Raw genomic sequence first — 21,600 nt, forward strand, 5'->3', positions numbered from 1 at the left:
CAGGTGTCAACACAACCCCCCAAGGCTCAGGGGCAGGTGTTGTAAGCTATGCCCTGGGGAATATATGGTTCTAATGAAAGGGATGGTCGTATAAACTTCAGAGAGGGCTAATTTGATTGGAAATTGAAAGTTTGAGCTCACTTTTTAATAGTAAAAAGAGATCTGAGGGCAGTTAGCCCCCCCCCCCCCCCCCACGCCTTCTTTTTCCAAGCCCATTTGATGAAAATTTTGAGAGATATTTTGTTAAAACTAGTTCAAAGGTCGGATAAGAAAAACTTTGGTGTAAGTACAACCCCCCAGGCCCGGCGGAAGGCTTTCTAAGTTTTGCCTTAAAGGCAAGTATGATTCTTATGAAAGGGATGTTTGTATAAATTTCAGAGAGGCTCATTTGATTGGAAATTGAAGATGAAACTATTAGGGAATGCTGAGGGTGATGATGAACTATGTCAAAACACATTTTGCGTGAACTTAGTCAAAAGGGTGTGTCCGTAATATCCCAGGAATAGTTTAGGGAATTAAGTTTAAACTTACATATCATGTTAAGGGGGATCTTGAACCAACCAAAAGACCTTATGTAGCAGTAGTAGCACACTCTACTACTACTATTATAGCTGTACCGCTCTTATTACTCTTAGAGCTGTTACTACTACAACTACTACTGGTAGTAGTAGTAGTAGAAGTATTTCTGCAGCTAGGGGTTTTACTGTAAAACTTTCAGGGAAAGTTCGGAAGGATTTTGAACTGAATCAAAATACAGTATGTCGTTGCAGAAAATTTATTGAACGTCACAGATATGTCTCAGAAATAGCCTAGAGTATTAAGTTGAAAATGTCAGTGTATGTGTTGGGGAATGTTCAACCAGCCCTAAGGTACTATATGCATACTACTGCTACCATTAATATTAATACCAAGACCAAGGGTATTAATGAGGGATTTTTGTAAAATATTGAGGCTTATGTTCAATTAGATTGAAACACGCTGGGTGTAAGTTAGCTAGCAAAACGTAATATTTTCAGTAAATGCAGAACGGGTTAGGGTATTCAGTTGAAACTTTCTGTCTCTGGTGAGGCGTATGTTGATCTTATGAAAATGAACTAGATGCATACCACTATCGCAAGGATTAGTAGTAATACTATTGCTACACTTATTGACAGTACTAAGACTAATAGTATTAATGTGGAATTTTCAGGGACTGTTATTGGGGAGGCTATGTTAAATCAAAACACACTAGGTACATGCAGGCTTTCAAAAGAGTGTATCAGCAACATCTCAGAAACAGATTAAAATATTAAGTTGAAACTATCAGGGTATGAGGAAGGAATATTGAACAAGACCAAAAAGGTACAATGTAAATACTATTATTACTACTGCTATCAATAATTTTACTTCCAATAGTCCTACTATTACGCTATCTACTATGACTAATACTATTTCTGATGCTGGTGATATTAGTGACATTTTCATGGAATGGTGAGGAGATGTTGAAGTGAATCAAAACACACTCATGGGCAATTAAATGGATGTTATAGCAATATACCAGCATCGCCTCAGGGTATTAAGCCGAAACTTCCCGGGCTACCAATATTACCACAAATTTTGCAAGTATTTCTACAATTATTACTGCAATTGTTGAACTAAATAAAATAATTTAATTGCATAAAGGTTGTCAAGATATCAAGGGTGGATTTTTCAAGACAAGGATATTAAGTAGAAACTTTCAGGGATACTTTATGTTTTTTCAGAATTTAATCAAAAGGTACTATGTTTATATTTATTTTCATTGAGACGTCTCGGCAATATTTCAAAAATGTTAAAGTTCAAAGTTAAATCATTTTATTATTCAGTATATATTTGACATAGGCCCATTGGGAGACAAGCTAAAATAAAAACTAGGCCTAGACAAAGATAAAATAACAAATAACGCTACAGTACAAAGATAAACACGACGGCTAATATACAATAACACTAAAGTAATATGAACATAGCAGTTAACCCAGGATTCATAAATAAATTTCAAAAATTTCCATAGTATTAAATATAGATTAATAATAGAAGATAGCCAAGAGACCCATATTCAAACTGAGAAAAAACCGTACAAATAATTTTATCTTATTAAATAGACACCAAATTAGATATACTTTAGAACTAAATGAAATTTAAGATTCCTTTTTCTTAGTAGGATTGAAATAAATTTGTCAATAAGATTCTTGTGATTATCCCAGCACCAGGCTATCGACACAAAGAGAGCAAATTTATATCTGTCAGTAATATACTTGTCAATGTATATACTCTTGTTTTTTCGCCTATCATAATTATGTAAATCTTGTGATAGGGAGAACAAGATTTAATTGAGTTAATATGGCGGCAATTTCTTAATGTCATAATGAAATTTGAAAAGAACTGCTCCAAAAGTAAATTTTTGAGAAACTGAAAGTATATCAAGTTAAGTACATGAAGATACTGTAGAAGATTTATTTGGAAGTGCAAATATATAATAGGTGATGAAATAAAAAGTTTCGCGATTCTTGGGGCTTTAGCTTTCATAGTCTATATTGGTTTAATATGTCTTTTAAATTTAGATTAATGTAGGAAAGAACAATAATTAATATTAGACTGCATCACAGCAAAATGAATGCTTATTGAAGCATGTGTTTTAAAAGATAGTCTTATAGATATTTTGTAAAAGTAACACGAACAATGCGAGGGTAAGCATTTGACTTTCTGCCTTAAATTATGAAATTAGTTTTACATAAATTCAAAACACTAAAATATGATGAACACGAATCAAGAACATTAGAAAGAGCAGTATCCAGTTTTGCAATCAACTCTTCGTCATTTCTCTCAGAAAGTGAAAATGCCGTATCATCAGCAAATTGTGTGTTGAGACACGGGATTGCCAAAGCACAGTGGAAATCAGTTAGAAAAAGCAGAGGACCTAGGACAGAGCCCTGGGGTACCCTAACCTTCGAAGACTGAGGAACAGATGGAGAGAGGAAATTGCCTCCTTCAATTTTCTGCTTTTTATTATCCAGATAAGATTTAACTAGATCCAACGAAAGTCCACGCACACTACAGTTATGCAATTTACAAAAAAATTCAATGGAATTTTGTATCGAATACTTTTTTTAATTCTAAATATATTGCTGCGGGAATTTTTATGTCGATTAAATCGAAAAGAAATTAATTTCGAAAGTTTTTTTTCAAAAAAGGAGATTTTCAAAGAAAAATTAGAACCCACATTAATCCAAAGATAGGCAGAAATAAAGTCAAATATAGTTTAAACTTAATACTACATTAAATTGGAACCAATAAATAAATGAAACCCAGCACGAGCGGAAACTAAGAAAAGCTGGACTGAAACATTGTCAGAACGTATTTTGCACTTAATTGAAAACAAAATTCATTTTAAACATTTTCTGTTTTTTAACTTCAATTACTTCAAAATTATTATGAATTCAAGGAATTAATATCAGTATGTATAATAAACTTTCAATCCATATTCTTTTTTTTTAATTATCTTATTATGATGTTGACTTTTTTCTTGTTTTGGATGTTATGAGAAATAGAAACACTTAGCCTTAAATGAGAGTTGTTTTTAGTACATTAAAAATTATTTTCTGGCTTTATCCGTTTATGTTTCTTCCTTATTTTTTTAGTTGTTGGAGTTGAAGAACCTTCATCAAGTGACGTCAAAATATGCAGAGAAACTTCTAATCAATCCAAACCCGAGACAAAAAGCTTTAACATTCAGAACCCATATTGTAAGTGACTTTCAAATCAAAAAAAAGAAGAAAAGTTCTAAAAATATCAAATAACCCATAAATTAAAAATGCCATATAAATGTTATCTGTGCAAACCCCTCCCCCCCCCAAACATCCACTTTTCCACAGATACATCTGATAGAAAGTTTGAGATAACCATTTTGCTTCTAATAGTCTTAAGATCATATATTATAAGGCCTATGGGGTTGAAATCACCTCTCAGAACCTTGGGGCAACTGAAATAAGTTATGACCTATAGGCTTATAAGTTTTTATGGAAGAGTGGTTTGGAAGACCATTGGTTAGCATAAAAAAAAGTTATTTTTTTAAAGAAGTGGTTGTACACACTTTAGAAAGAGGCTCATTTAATTGGAAATTAAAATTTTTTGGTTCCCTTTTAAGAATGAAAATTGATTAAGGGCAACTAGTCCCCTTTTCCCAAAATGCATCTGATCGAAATTTTTACATAGCAATTTTTTTTCAAAAGAGTCCAAAGGGCAAGCAGCCCCCACCCCCCACGCCGAGTGTTTCCCTATGTCAACATACAAAAATTTTGATACCTCTGGTGTCTTCATCAATATTGGAAGGTCCAGTAATTATAAATTTGTGGATGTCAAACTTTCTCCTAACTCCTCCCCCCTCCCACATCCCAAAGGGAAAGGGTTGTAAGTTGGGCAATTTGTTCATTGTTTACATTATCGTATATGTTATTAAGGCAGCTACGCTTGTTGGGGCCTTACTATCCAAAAAGACAAAGCACATTCAAATGAGCCTTTCAGAAAATTTTGAGCGGAGTCATGAACTTGATCAAAACGCGTTGCAAGAATTCAGGTTATCAAAAGTGTGTAACTCAGGAATGTGTGAGTATATTAATTTCGAACCCTCAGGAAATCATAAGGGAGATGATCAATTGACCAAAAGGGCAAGATTTGTGCACTGTTAGTACAACTACTACTAATACTACTACTACTACCACACTAATACATTTACAATATTCAGGAGAAATTTGAACTAAATCAAAAGACAGTATTTGCAAGCACATTGTAAAAAGATTTATCTCAGAATTGAATATGGGTATTAAGTTGGTACTTTCAGGGAATACTTAAAGTTGAAGATCAACCGACAAGAGGCAATATGTGTTTGCTACTCCTAATATAATTGCAACTGATACATTTATTACTACTACTTCTATAATAACTACTTATAGGGCTAAGAGCATTAAGATGAAAATTTAAAGTTTTTCATTAAGAAAAATCTCCTGATTTTTCTGCCTTTGGTCAGGAGAACAATACGTGGTTGGGGGCAAATCATCCGACGCTTCTCTGAGTCAGATAATAATTTCATAATGTTAAAAATTTTATAATTATGTTTACTGTATATATTAAGAAACAAAACATACCGAAATCGATGACGAAAATACAATGTAAACCATAGAATAGCCATACCCATGGGAAGGGTAGCTGGTTCAACTTATGTTAATTTTTGGTACTACCCTATGGTTTTATTGCTGCAGGCTGAAGCAACCATAAAAATGTGGTTGGCTAGAAAACCCACTGAAAAATTTCACATAGAATTCCAGAGGATTGGATAAATTGGCAGACAATTTAGAATACATTATTGCGAAAGAAAATCTCGAAAAAAGTAAGATCTTGAAGTTTGCACAAAAGCTTTAAGCAATTAATTTGTCATCATAGTCGCAAGACTATGGATGTGATTTTTTTTCTGACTTGGAATGGATTTTTATCACTCGATTCAACTGCTGTTTCACTTCAATTTCCCATTTAATCTTTTCTGTAAATTTCTACTTCTCTTTTCAGAGTTTTTTTTAAGTTGGAGTTACAATACATTTGTCTTCCCCAGGTTAGGTGCTCAGTTCCTTCGGAAACGAAAGGAATAATTCATTTTGTCCGACTGTATTTTTTTTGTATAGTCGGCCAGTTTGAATAGTGTAAGATTGCATTGGAGAATACTGAATAAAATTTAGCGTATCGTTAGATTTTTTTGAGTGACTTAATAATATTTTTTTGATATTAGCTTGGATAGAAATTTTAGTATTTTATATTTATTTGGAAATGTCAATTGTGGATTAGAAGCGCGATGTTTCTATAAACAGTTTCGATGGTATAGCCATCAAATTTTTTGGAATTTAAAGATCTAGAGGACGTACCGAAATATGTGATAGTACCATTGTTTAAAAACGCGATACAGCATCAAAGAATGCTGTTCTTAAAGTTATAAAAATAAAAACATTTATATTTTTTCAGTAAAGCGCAAATTATGTTCTGGCCTTGGGAAGACATAAGGGTTTTTAACCCTACTCATTTTAATTTCTCCTTTGTTTTGAGTTTGACTCGGTTATTTATTGTAATTTCTGTTCGTTTTGGGTTTAATTTATTTATTGATGCCGAATTATGGTAGTTTCATGCTTGGTAGATTATTTGATTTTATTTTTGCTCATTTTTGGTCTAATGGAGTTCTTTACTTTTCTCTGAAAACTTATTTTGTGGAAAAATTTTTTTTAATTAATCACTTAAAGGAAAGTTTCCAAATTGGAACAGATACGTGATGAGGAGAAATTTTGGTGACAATACAGAGGTATTTACTCAACCGGACATACACAAATTGGAATTTCTTTAAATCCAGGAATTCATAGCCAAAGGGGAGGAGCAAGTTAAAAGGAATAGCAGAAGAGAATCACAGAATAAATAAACAAAAATATTCCAAGACAAAATGAATTCATTAACTGACAAAAATAAAAAAGAAAAGCAAAAAAAGATGCAGTGTGCAACAAGGTTCAACAAGACCACATAAATTATTATTGTACAATATCAACTAGCAAGTTTTTTTCTAAGAATGGGCTATTATATGATTATTCAGATTTAATTTAGACGAATATTCTCTATTGCATTTATCACACTTAAACGGTTTTTCACCTGCGTGCAGTCTTTTGTGTTGAATCAAATTGGTAGACTGAGAAAAAGATTTCACAAATAGATCACATCTAAAGGGTTTTTCACCTGTGTGTACTATTTGGTGGCCAATCAAACTATTTGAAGTAAAAAAGGCCTTGTTAAATACTTAACTCTTAATGGTTTCTCTCCATTGTGCAATCTTAAGTAATTAATCAAAATTCTTGACGCAGAAAACTTTTTCTCAAATACATCACACTTAAAAGGTTTTTCACCAGTGTGTACTCTTTGGTTGTAAATCAAACTGCTTAAACTACAAAAAGTCTTGTCACATACTTCACACTTAAACGGTTTCTCCCCAGAGTGTCTTCTTTGGTAATTAATCAAACAGTTCGATTGAGAAAAACATTTTTTACATACTTCACACTTAAATGGTTTCTCACCAGTGTGTACTCTTTGGTGCTGAATCAAATTGCTTGAGTGATAAAAAGTTTTCTTATATACATCACCTTTAAAGAGTGTTTCACCTGTTTTTACTCTTTGGTGGGAAATCAAACTGCTTGAAGTACAATAGGTCTTGTCACACACTTCACACCTAAACAGTTTCTCCCCAGTGTGCAATCTTTGGTGACTAATCAAACTGTTTTTTCAACTAAAGCATTTTTTATGTACTTCACACTTTAATGATTTCTCACCATTATGCACTCTTTTGTGCATATCCAAGAACTTTGATTTAGAAAAGCATTTTCTGCACATATCACATTTATATTGCCTCTTTAATGTATGTGTTCTTTGATATTTTTCAAACTCTTCTTTTTTTTTACTTTGCAAGTTACTCTTACAATATGGGTTCTAAATGTTAAAGCTTTTTGCCTCAGGTTTGAATTCAATCTGGCTCCGTCTCCTCGGAAAAAAAAATCCTGAAAAAAAATCGGTAAATTTCCCCCTGAAAATTTCACCCCTGGATACCTCCTTCCTCATGTAAAATTAATCCCCGTACAAAATCCTTCCATTCTGTCAAAAATGCAAAATTCCACATTTTTGCTGATATGAGCTTGAAACCTCTACAGTAGGGTTCTTTGATACGTCGAATCCAATGATATGATTTTCATTAAAATTCTACAACATCAATGGTGTCTTTCTCCCTTTTTTCGAAAATCAGACAAATTTTCTCCGGCTCGTAGCTTTGGATGGATAAAGCTGAGCTGAGAATTAAAAGATAATATTTTATCTGATTAATAGAACGGTTTCATCCTGAAAAGTTCTGTATGAAAGTGATGGAAGACATTTGCTTGTTTTAAATTTATTTAATGACGTAGGTTAATCAAGTTGTTGAACCGTTACTTACATTTGCGGTATAAGTTTACGTTTGTTGTTTGTTAGAGTAGTCTGTATTGGACTAAAGATTCGTTAATCAAAGAATATCAATGAGTAACTCAAACTTTGTAAGACTTTTTTGTTTAATACTATCTCAATATTAAAAATCATATTTGATTTAGAGTTCCACTAGTTTGATAAATATGGGGCATTTTCTCAAAAAAACACACAAAATTAAAAAAATTATTAAATTTTCATGGAGCTTTCAACTATGCCGTAATATATATATATATATATATATATATATATATATATATATATATATATATATATATATATATATATATATATATATATATATATATATATATATATATATATATATATATATATATATATATATATATATATATATATATATATATATATATATATATATATATATATATATATATATATATTTTTTTTTTTTTTATTTTTTTTTTTTTTTTTTTTTACTTTACTTTACTTTACCTTACTTTACTTTACTTTACTTTACTTTACTTTACTTTACTTTACTTTACTTTACTTTACTTTACTTTATTCATCATATATATATATATATATATATTCTATATATATATATATATATATATATATATATATATATATATATATATATATATATATATATATATATATATATATATATATATATATATATATATATATATATATATATATATATATATATATATATATATATATATATATATATATATATATATATATATATATATACATATATATAGCGAACTGTAAGTAAGCAGTGACCTGGGTAGATAAATTTTTGGTATAATTTTACTAAACTTAGAAAATCTTTAAATGTAATGAAAGACTTCCATTTTGGAATTGTGGCATAAAACATTCATCTTGTGGGGTAATTTTCGAGTTTGTGTTTTTATTTCTGGGTGAAGATCGTAGAGAAATAGACATTTACCATTTGGATGTTAACTAAACTTGTTTGATTACGATAAACGCTTATGGAGTACTAAATTAAACCGTATAATCAGAGTAGAATCCTATGATAGAAAAACAAAGCCATTTAATAACGATGGTTCAGAATTAAAGCATGTACAAGACGAAGTCAGTGAAATCGGGAGCTTTTTTGGAGTAAAAGCGTTACATGTTAACGGAAATGTCCCTACCGATAAGCTCATGATCGTAGAATGTGACGTTGATATCCCCGTTTTTAACTTAGAGGACTTTGGCTGTGAAAAATACCCCAATGCGATTCACCATCCCATTGATGAAGTGAGGTTTTTTGTGCAATGTGTACCTGAAAAGATATCACATGTGGACATGTGTCCACATATCCACAACTCATTTCATGGGACCATTGAATGTGGATGAGCAACAATGAGTCCGATAAGGATGAATGGAGGTAACACCCCTTGATACATGCTCTCTAAAGGTGTAGTGATAATAGTATGAGCCATTAGGTGAAAAAAGTGAAAAAAAAACACATTATTAGTATTATTATATTTGAAAATAAAAAGTGTTTTGAAATAATTTTTGAAAATTATATATAAAAGATTAATAGAGAGTTAATAGCTAAGTTATTATCAGAAAAGTTTCTGTCATAAGCTGTGCTACTTGTAGCAAAAATAATCTTAGTAAAATACAAAGTGTTGGCCAGATATACATTTGGTTGGTAAGCGATTTTAAACCTTTATTACACATAAGATTTTAGCTCTGAAAGCTCTAAGTACATTGATCTTTTAAACGAATTGGCCTTTCACTAGCATTTTATTTCATTGAATTTAAGTACATTAAACGAAAAAATGACTAAGTTTGTTAAAGATCAGAAAATCAGAAAAAATGTTAAATGCTCCTTTGATTAGCTACGCAATGGGGTTGGGTAGAGGTTTCCCCTGGAGGTTGAGTTCCATTGTGGTTAGAGTTATTGATGGTTCATACTCGTAAATCTCTCACTAATCCAATATTGTGTACTTGTTTATTATAACAACCACAGATTTTCACCCCAAATCATCCTCTAAAATGTCTCAAACTGTTTCACCCAAAAAAAATCCCTAAAATGTCGATTAATTTGCTTTGCCCAAATATTCCCCTAAAAGTAATTTCTGAATGTTATTTTGTTTCGGCATCCTTTTGCGATGTAAGAGTAACCTTATGACCTAGAAATAGGTGTCATTGATCCTGTTCCCGTTAGACACGCTCTTATCCAGCAATGATTCAAACTTCTGGTCCAAGTTATAGGCTTAAAAACATCAAACAAGTTGACCAACAAACAGAACTAAACCTTGAAACAACATCAAATCATATAATCATCAAACAATATAACCATCAAACCATATAGCGATCAACAGAACAGAACCATGAAACTACATCAAACCATATATAACCATCAAACAATATAACCATCAAACCATATAGCGATCAACAGAACAGAACCATGATAAAACATCAAACAAGTTGACCTACAAACAGAACAGAAACAAGATCGAACAATATAACCATCAACAAACAGAACCATGAAACAACATCAAATCATATAATAATCAAATAATATAACCATCAAACCATCAAACAGAACTATGAAACAACATCAAACCATATAATCATCAAACGAAATATCCATCAAACCATATAACCATCAACAAACAGAACTATGAAACAACATCACATAACCATCAAACAATATAACCATCAAACCATATAACCATCAACAAACTGAACTATGTAACATCACATAACCATCAAATCCCATAACAATCAACAAACAGGTCTAGAAAGAGGTGTGATCTTGTACCGTTAGACTCTATTTTAGATGGCAGCAGAGGTGCCCCCCGGAGTCAATAATGGGGTTTTACTCACTAACCCTAAATCTAAGGCTAACATTATTATTTCTACTGCGACTAATTTTTTTTTTTGGAACAACTGTTACTAAACCTAAGAGTGTTAAGACGAAAATTTTGCGGAATATTTAAACTGTATTGTGCTAAATCGGAACACAGTATGGTCACACAGGTTGACAAGAGGACGTGTCAGCAATGCTAAATGAACAGTTGATGGAATTTAGTCTAAGCTTTTAGTTTGTTGAAGAAGATATCGAAGAAAACAATGGTGCTATGTGCATAGTGCTACTATATTTTAGTCCTAGTGATTATAGTGTTTAGTCCTTGTGATTAAATTTTATATTTTAGTGATTATAGTGATTTATATTTTAGTCCTAGTGATTATATTTTAGTCCTAGTAATTGTATTTTATATTTTAGTGAAAATAGTGATTTCTATTTTAGTCTAGTGATTATATTTTAGTCCAGATATGAGAAGATTTGAATATATTGGAATGGAGGAGTGCACGCAGTTTTGTTGGATTCAAGCGGTTTGGTACTGCAGTGATCTATTAGTAGGCGTGGAAGAATAGCGTAATTCCTTTATTTTCAATTCTTTGTGATTAATTTCTGCTATAATTTAGTTACATCTCAACTTGCTTTGTTATATTTTCAATTCCTAAGATTTTATTTTTAAATCTTTGTCATTAGCCTTTTGAAAAGGACCTCACTGGTCAACCTGGCTTGAAGGTTTTATGTTATAGTTTCGTGAATTGAGCTATACATTTGTTTGAAGTTTTTTTGCGTTTAGTTTGAATGATATTTTGATTATATCATTTCAATTCTTATATTTTGTTTATAATTCTTTGTTTATAGCATCTTCAAAATGACATCATTCAATTTCCTGGTGCAGAAAGGACGAAGTGTTATTTTACAATGATAAAACTATTAGTTTTAATGTAGTATTGTCCTTGACGATTATCGATAATAATAACCAATGATTATACTAATTACAAATTATTATAATTTATTGGCAGACGGAATTGAAAAAAATGGCAAAATATTTGGGTCAAGTTATTTTTCTTTAACTGAGCGGTAATAAGTAGAAATACACTGAAATAAGGTCTAATGAAAGTCTAATAACCACTTTCGAGTATTAATAATTTATCGACTGCTTCAATTTTGATAAAAATAGTACAATAATTACGATAAATAAAAGATACACAAAACAATTATAGACGTAAATAAAAACATTAAATATTTCAAAAAATCAGAAACGAAAGTTCGTCTCAAATACACGATTTACCTTTGACTTTTTTTTAAATTTCTTTTTTTTTTTTGCATGCTGACGAATAGTGCGCTCTGATTTCCTGATTTTTTTGCTTTCGGTCGGGAGAGCAATGCGTGGTTTGGGGGCAAATCATTCGATGCTTCTCTAAGTCAGATAATAATTTTATGATGGTGAAAATTTTACAATTACACTTACTGGATAGATTAAAACAAAAAATAGACAAAAAAACAATTGAACAAAATTAGAATGTAAACTGTAGAACAGCAGTATAGAAGAGAAGGGTGTTTGGTACAATTTGTGTTAATTGGTGGCAATACCCTATGCTTTAACTACCGCAAGCTGAAACAACCATAAAAAATCTAGTTGGCTGGAAAACCCACTGAAAAATTTAACGGAGAATTGCAGAGGAATGGATAAATTGGCAGAGAATTTAAAATGCAGAATTGCAAAAGAAAATCTCAAAAAAATAAGATCAAGCATTTTGCATAAAATTTTAAGAGATTAATTTTTCATGAAAGTCGTTAGGCTACGGATGTGAATTTTTCTCCAACTTGGCAGGGATTCCTACTATTCGATTCAACTATTTTTCCATTTCCATCTCCCATATCCTTACTACAAATTCCTCCCCTCCCTTTTCAGAGCTTTTTAGAAGTTGGAGTTACAATCCTTTTTCTTACCACAGTTAGACGTTCAGTCCCTTCGGAAACAAAAGAAATAATTTATTTTATCCGACTGTATTTTGTTGTATAATCGGCCAGTTTGAACAGTGTAACTAAGAGATCATTGGAGAAGACTAAATAAAATTTAGTGTATCGTTAGATTTCTTTTGAGTGACTTAATCCTAGTTTTGTGATAATAGCTTGGATGAAATTTTAGTTTTTTTTACATTTTCTTGGATATATCAATCGCGGATTAGAAGCGCATTGTTTTGTAACCTTTATCTGTGGTATAGTCATCAAATTCTTTGGAATTTTACAATCTGGAGGAGGTACCGAAAATTGTGATAGAGCCTTTGTTTAAAGACCCATTCACAGTATCAAAGAAGCAAAACCGAGATGGCAACATTTCATTCGCTGCAGCTTTTGTCAGTGAAAGTATTCCTGTGGTGATAACTTACTCATTCCTTTAATCTGTTTTTGACGTCTCATACGAGTATATAGTAATATCAATCAAATTTATGCGATTAACTACATTTTTTGATAAGAGGTAAAAAAAATAAGCGTAGTTAAGATGTGAGGAATCCGTTAGGAGGGTACTTTTGTCAAGGTATTTTACAAATTATTAGACTAACGGTGTATCCGTGAAAGTTGAAGCTCCCTACCAATGTTCCACAGCCTACCCACCATAATATTGTGTGTGTAACACTGTTTGCAGTGATGGAGTAACACTGGGGTCACAACCCAATTCCCTCTGAGGGTTTAAAGTAATCGTTGATAAAATAAATTTTATTGCAAATGAATATAAACTGTATTACTCAGATGATCAAAAAGCTTTTTGGTCAGTAAGTTTGTTTTCGCCGGCAAGATTTCAGAAAAATTAGGAATTGGGTAAACTCCAAATTTTAGCTGGTCTAAGGCATCCAAAGGACTCACTGTGTTTTATTTGTTCTTCTAGCCAGCACGAGATACTTGGCTCAACAACGATTTTCTTTAGAGGATCTGACTCAGAGGAAGGAGGCAACTTTCATCAGCTTATCTATCTCTCAAGTCGACATTTCCCGATTTCAAAGCTTGGTACGAAAACCCCGTCGGTTGTCTCCATTAGGTTGTCTACTTTGGTAAACCTGGTAACCTTATTCGCTGTTCTTACCCTTGATTAGAATCAACTCTTATTGAATCCATACCTTATTCTTGGACCAATATGTCCAAATTTCATTGTAAGTTGGCATTGACGTTCATTCTTCATACGATTATTTTATGGGATGGAACCCAGAAAAAAAAGGCACAAGGGGTACAGAATCTTCGTACAGCTCCTTAACTGGATTTTTTTCAATGGAGAGCTTGCAACCCATTCTGTCACTCTGCTGGTGTATGCTGCAGTCCTTAATTTATTTTTAGTGTTCTGGTCCTGGAAGACAGGAACTGTTTTTAGGGGTAATGGTGACCCAACGCAATATTTGACTAAAGCGTTCTGGTGTTTGCCATTATATGCTTGAATATATCCCAAAGTTTATCCAGACAAACAGTGTAATGGAACACCACTTTAAACAACAAGCCATCTATAACATAGTGGGACCCTTGCATTAATTGGTGTAAAATATTAAATTCGAGGATCTCAGCTCTTTTAAAAAAAGAACCTATCCGAAGATCTCAGTACCTGCAAAGGGGTAATATTAGCAAACAGGATGTTGTAAAACAAAAAAATCCTAGTATTGAGTGGCCTGGGTAATGTAACTTTCACTGGTTTTCAACCAGTGGGCCATGAAATGGCTATAGTGTGCACGACAGTAACCAGTGAGTTTTCGGTCATCCAAACAATATGGTCCACAAATTGGGCTCCCTAATACTACTTTATCCTGATACGAAATATTGTGACAATAGTTAGGCACTTTCTGCCAAGCGAATTCCTTCACATAAGAAACTGAGCATTTGAACAGCGTAAAAATAAACTTTGCACAACCTAAAGATCACTGCGACACCTGAGGGTTTATTAGAACGACTGCCTACTATTGCAAATGCTGTTCGATAGAACCACCCAGTGGCTGCAATTTTAGTGACTGCAGAAAGCACAGTATCGGATATTTGACAGTGACAAGGGAAAAAAAAGCCAACCATCATAAACGTGCTTTTACTAAAAGAGAAAGCTTTATTACCAATTAAACAAACCTCACCGGTGGAACTGTTTTCTTCTCTTCAGTCTAGTATGAGAAAATCCAATCATGTTCGAGCCATTCGGACAAAAATGATTGTAACATAAGAGTGAATTTAGCCTTCAAATTATACTTTAAGTTCCATAATATGGAAGAAGGAGGTTAAAAAATGATCCAAACCTGAAGCAATAAGCTTAAAAATTAAGAATTTATATTTTGAGAGTGGCTTACAAAGCAAAAAAGACGAAGACTTCGAAAGATATCAAAGGACATACACATTAAAAAGGTCATATAATTGTGATGTGTGTAAAAAGTGCTTTTCCCAATCAAGGAACTTGGATATACACCAAAGAGTGCGTTTTGGTGAGAAACCATTCAAATACAATATGTATGAATAGTGCTTTACTCAGTTAGGCCATTTGCACGTCCATCAAAGAGTGCATACTATAATATGCATAATGTGCATAATATAAACGTTTTTACTTTCATAACTTTAATAAATCAAATAATATTAACACTTTGATTACTCAATATCAGTATATGTATATTAAACTGACAATGCACATTCATTTGTATTTTTTCAGTAAAGTGCAAATTATGTTCTGGCCTTTGGAAGGCACTTGGAGTTTTGAGCCCAACTTATGTTAATTTCTGCTCGTTTTGAGTTTTACTCGGGTATTTATTGTAATTTCTGTTCGTTTTTGGTTTCATTTATTTATCGATACTGATTTGTGGTAGTTTCACGCTTGGTAGATAATTTGATTTTATTTTTGTTCATTTTTTGTTTAGTGGAGTTCTTTCCTTTTCTTTGAAAAGCTTATTTTGTGGAAAAAGTTTTTTAAATTAATTTATGTTCGTTTTATATTGACATAGTCTTTCAGGGAAAAAGAAAATAATACTTTAAATCTTTTCGTTTTTTTATGACTTTATAGTTTGGCCTGCTATTTGTATTCTGGAGAAAACTTTTCAGCAATTTTTAACAATATACACCCTTTTGAAAATCTGGACACAAATAGTAGTGTTTAATTTAGTTTCATACCTCCTCTAGCTGACCTGAAATGGAAAACATGATACCATTCGCAAAAAAAATCTGTTTACTTTCTTTTATAGCTTGGATACACTTACGCTATTTTGATCTGATTAAGTTTAAGAGCAGAAATAGCACCGAAAGTTTGAACATAATACTCTCAGTCGTTTTGGGATATTGCTGAGATTCCTTATTGGAAATTATCATTAACACAGTGCATTTTCATTTAATATTAAGGCAATATTTAGTTTTTAAAAATAATGGGCAAATGAGAGGGTGGGCGTGGGAGGGGGATCAGTTGCCCTCCAATCACTTTCGACTATTAAAAAGGGCATCAGCCCTTTCTATTTTCAATCGATTGAGCCCTTTTCGAAGTTCTTACAACAACTCCTTCGATAGGAAGTGCCCTGGTCTAAACAACAACAACAACAAAAATAAAACATTATACCCACATCAATCTTTACTATAAAATGTCAAGGCTTCAAATCACTTTCGACTATTAAATAGGGCACTAAGCCTTTCGATTTCCAATCTAATGAGCCTCTTTTGAGTTTCTATGACAACGCTTTCTAACACTTTATATGCCCCCAGGGCATAAATTACAACCCTTGCCCTAAGGGCTGTGAGGTTGGTTGTCATCCTCTAAGACCTAACTTCCAGAGCTTTCAACTACGTTAAACAAAATGGGTATCTCAAAATTTTGATTGGATGTGTTAGGGGAAATGGCTGGCGTGAGAGGGGCGTTAGTCGCTTAGTCGCTCTCCAATCTCTTTCAACAATAAAAAAATGCACTAGCCCTTTCAATTTCCAATCAAATGAGCCCTTTTGAAGTTTCTACGACAACGCTTTCAATAAAAACCTTATATGTCCCCAGGGCATAACTTACAACCCTTGCCCCGAGGGCTGGGGGAGGTGGGATTTTCATCCTAAAAGACCTAATTTCCAGAACTTTCAACTACGTTGAACAAAATGGCTATCTGAAAATTTTGATTAGATTTGTTTGGGGGAATGGTGGGCGTGAGAGGGGGGTTAGTTACCCTCCAATAGCTTTCGACTATTAAAAAGAGCACTAGCCCTCTCGATTTCCAATTGAATGAGCCCCTTTTGAAGTTTTTACAACAACTCTATCTATAAAAACCTCATATGCCCCCTGGGCATAACTTACAACCTTTGCCCAGGAGGCTCAAAGGGTTTTTCATCCTTAAAGACATAATTTCCAGAACTTTCAACTACGTTGATCAAAATTGCTATCTCTGATTCATAGCTTTGATTCAGTGTTTTTTGGGAAATGGTGGGTGTGAGAGGGGGGTTAATTACTCTCCACTCACTTTCGACTATTAAAAAGGGCAATTTCAATGTCCAATCAAATGAGCCCTTTTTGAAATTTCTACAACAACTTTCTATAGAAATCTTATATGCCCCCAGGAAAAACCTTACAACCCTTGCACTTAGGGCTCTGAGGGGGTTATCATCCTAAAAGTCCTAATTTCCAGAACTCTGAACTACGTTGAACAAAATTGATATCTCAAAATTTTGATTGGATGTGTTTGGGAAAATTGCTGGCGTGAGTTAGTTGCCCTTCAATCACTTTCGATTATTAAAAAGAGAACTAACCCTTTCAATTTACAATTGAATGAACCCTTTTTGAAGTTTTTACAACATCGCTTTCTATAAAAAACCTTATATGCCCCCAGGGCATAACTTACAACCCTTGCCCTGAGGGCTGTGGGGGTAGGGGCTGTCATCCTTAAAGACCCAATTTCTAAAACTTTCAACTACGTTGAATAAACTGATAATCTAAAAATTTTGATTGGATGTGTTTGAGGAAAAGTTGGGCGTGAGAGGGGGGTTATTTGCCCTCAAATCACTTTCTAATATTAAAAAAAGCACTAGCCCTTTGAATTTCTCATCAAATGAGCCGTTTCTTAAGTTTCTACGACAAAGATTTCAATGAAAACCTTATATGTCCCCATGGCATAACTTATAACCCTTGCCCTAAAGAATATGGGGGGAGTGTCCTCCTCAAAAACAAAATTTCTATGTGGAAATCAAGTACGCTGAACAAAATGGCTATCTGAAAATTTTTATTGGATGTGTTTGGGGAAATAGTGGGCGTGGAAGGGGTGTTAGTTGCCTTGCGATCACATTCGACTATTAAAAAGGGCAAAAGTCACTCCAATTTCCAATTTCCCTTTTCAAAGTTTCTATGACAAATTCTTCGATACGAAGTGCCATGGTCTAATGGAAAAAAAATAAGAAATAATAGATGGTGCCAACATCGTTCTTATATGCCCCCAGGGCATAACATAAAACCCTTACCCTGAGGGATGTGGGGGAGTTTCCTCCTCAAAAACATATTTTCTATCTAGAAATCAATTACGCTGAATAAAATGGCTATCTCAAAATTTTGATTGGACGTGTTTGGGGAAGTGGTGGGCGTAGAAGGGGTGTTAGTTGCCTCCCAATCATTTTTGACGATTAAAAACGGCACAAATCACTCCAATCTCCAATCAAAGGAGCCCTTTTTGAAGTTTCCACGAAAACTCTCTCGATACGAGGTGCCCTGGTCCAAAACCAAGAAAAAATAAATAAATAGTACATTGTGCAAACATCGTTTACCTATGGTATAGTATATGTTATTAAGGAAGCTATGCTTGTTTGGGCCTTATTATCGAAACAGAAAAAGTACATTCAGGTGAGCCTTTCAGAAAAATTTGAGGGGAGTGGTGAACTTAATCAAAACGTTTTATATGAATTCAGGTTTTCAAAAGGGCGTAGCTCAGAAATATGCAAGTATATTAGTTTGGAACCTTCAGGAAAAGATAAGGGAGATGATCAATTGACCAAAGGGGCAAGATTTGCGCACTACTACTATTACTACTACTACTACCAAACTAGTACATTTACAATATTCAGGAGAAATTTGAACTAAATCAAAAGACACTATTTGCAAGCACATTGTAAAAAGATATATCTCAGAATTGGATTTGGGTATTAAGTTGGTACTTTCAGAAAATACTTAAAGGGGAAGATCAACCGACCAGAGGCAATATGTGTTCGCTACTACTAATATTGCTACAACTGATACATTTACTACTACTACTTCTGCAATAACTACTTATAGGGCTAAGAGCATTAAGATGATAAGAGCATTAAGATGATAAAGAAGCGTATAAATGTAGAGGTTATCAAAAGAAGATACCAGCAATGTCTTAACAATGGCTGATTATATTAAGTTGAACTTCCAGGACTTGATGAGAGGTATGCTCAACTGACCAAAAGGCAGTATTTTAATGCTACTACTGCTACTAGTAGTAGTACTAACACTATTAATACTAATTCTGTGACTACTATTAAAACTATGACTAAGGGTATTAAGATGGAAATTTTCAGGGACTTTTGAGGAGGGAAGGTGGACTGAATCATACAGACACACCATCTGTATGCAGACTGTCAGAAGGGCGTATCCGCATTTTCTTCGTAACAGCCTCTTGTGTAAAGTTGAAGCGTGCAGGGCTTGTTGTGGGAGATGTTCAGCCAACCAAAGACAATATTTGTGTCCTACTGCTGCTTCATACTGCTGTTAAAATTATTATTACTACTGGCACTAAATCTAAGACAAATACTATTGATTCTACTCCGACTACTATTACTATTGGTACAACGGCTACTAAAGCTAAGAGTATTAGCTTTAGTTAACAGTTGATTGATAAGCTAAGCTAAGTGAACAGTTGATTGTACTTAGTCTAAAGTTTTATAGTTTGTTGAAGAGGATATTGGAGAAAGCAATGGTGCTATGTGCATATTGCTACTGATTATATTTTAGTTTAGATATTGTGACCCAAATTTGATGGGTAGGTATAATACATTTGGCTTTTGCATATATTTAAAATTTTATGTCCCTTTTTCTTATAGCTTCTATCTTTTCTGAGTCATTTTCGTCTGGTCTACTGTTTTATTTCCTGTTATTTTATTTTCATCGGTACTAAAGACACCTTGTTTAACATAACTTATCTTATCTTTTTCAAATGGCTTTAGGGCCCTTTTGGCTAGTTTTTCCTTTGTTTGTTTACCATTGAACTGCTGTTTGTTTACGCCTTGTTTAACATAACTTATCTTATCTTTTTCAAGTGGCCTTAGGGCCCTTTTGGCTAGTTTTTCCTTTGTTTGTTTACCATTGAACTACTCGAGGGATAAACCGAATATAATATTCGAAGAATAAATGTATAGACGACGATAAATAAAAGTTCAAATAGGGATAAAATCCTTTTAATAGACAGTGTTTTTTATAACAGTGATAGAAATTCACAAAAATACCAGATATTTCGGTCACATATACAGTGACCGTCATCAGTAGTAAAACTAAAATAAAACAATTTAAATCAAAAGTTTATATACTAAATCAAATAACACTACATATTGTTTGAATCTCTTATTCTTTTCAAAGAAAAGGCGGAAGCTATTTTCTTTGACCTTCTTGGATTCGGTTCATTAGCGTTCAATGATACAACATTTGGACAAAGGTCAACTACATTGGGTGAATTGAACTTTACTCTCTCAGATTTTAATAAATTATCATAGATAGAGTCCAGCCCATATTCACCTGTATAGCAATATTCTTGAATAAGATTTTCTTTATTTCAAGAATTTCACGAAAATTTCGCTTTAAACCCCGATCCCTAGAAATCAAAGAGACATTCTCGAACAAAATAAAATGGTCTGGAAAATTAAAAATATGTTCTGAAAGGGCTGAAGTGAAATCTTCAGACTTAGAAACTTGCTTTAAAGACGAAGAAATAGAATCTTTGTGTTGTAATAATCTCATTTCCAAACTCTGGTTAGTACGTCCCACATATGAGCTTCCACAAGTACATGGGATCTGATCAACCCCACTTTGTTGCCCCAATGAAGTTTGCTCCTTCCCAGAATTTAGAAAACTACCCAAAGTATTATTGCTCTTTAAAGCTACCCTTAGACCATTGCTCTGTAAAATTCTTTTAAATTTTTCACTTAGACCGGGTACATATGGTAAGGAACAAAAAACATCCTTCTCCCGAGTTGTCTCCAGGACTTCCTTAGAAATCTCTAGAAACCTTTTTCTTCTTTTTGAAAACGTCTGGTTAATTAACCACTCTGGATACATGTTACTTAATAGTATTTTCCTTAGAAAAGACAACTCCTCCTCAACAAATTTTGGCGAGCAAATATTAAAGATCCGATCAGTTAAAGAAATTATCAAACCAATTTTTACTTGGCGAGCGTGACCGGAACTGTAAGACAAAAATCTATTGTTATTTGTCGGTTTTCTGTAAATTTTAAAATCCAGACTATTTTGATTTTTCAAAAGAAGAACATCAAGGAAAGGAAGTTTCCCATTCTCTTCCAATTCAAAGGTAAACTTTAAATCCTCTCCCAAACAATTAAGATGTTCCAAAAATCCTTTTAGTTCCTCCTCCCCATAATCCCATACTGAAATAATGTCATCCATATACCAGCCCCAGAAAATATGTTTTAAAAAATATGAATCTAACGCAATTGTTACAATATTCTCCACAAAAATATTAGCTAATAATGGGGATAAAGGGGCCCCCATACGTAAACCATTTATTTGTTCGAAATACTCCCCTCTAAATTGAAAAAAATAAGAGAAC

At 33.0% G+C, this 21,600-nt stretch overlaps 1 pseudogene; it reads left to right on the forward strand.

Moving 5' to 3' along the window:
- LOC148943866 (uncharacterized) overlaps nucleotides 1–13,894 on the forward strand; it is a 36,148-nt pseudogene extending 22,254 nt beyond the window's left edge.
- The last annotated feature ends 7,706 nt before the right edge of the window (nucleotides 13,895–21,600 follow it).

This window comes from Artemia sp. Qi Xiang Cuo, chromosome 15, assembly GCF_049724085.1.
Source record: "Artemia sp. Qi Xiang Cuo chromosome 15, ASM4972408v1, whole genome shotgun sequence".
Taxonomy (NCBI): Eukaryota; Metazoa; Arthropoda; class Branchiopoda; order Anostraca; family Artemiidae; genus Artemia; species Artemia sp. Qi Xiang Cuo.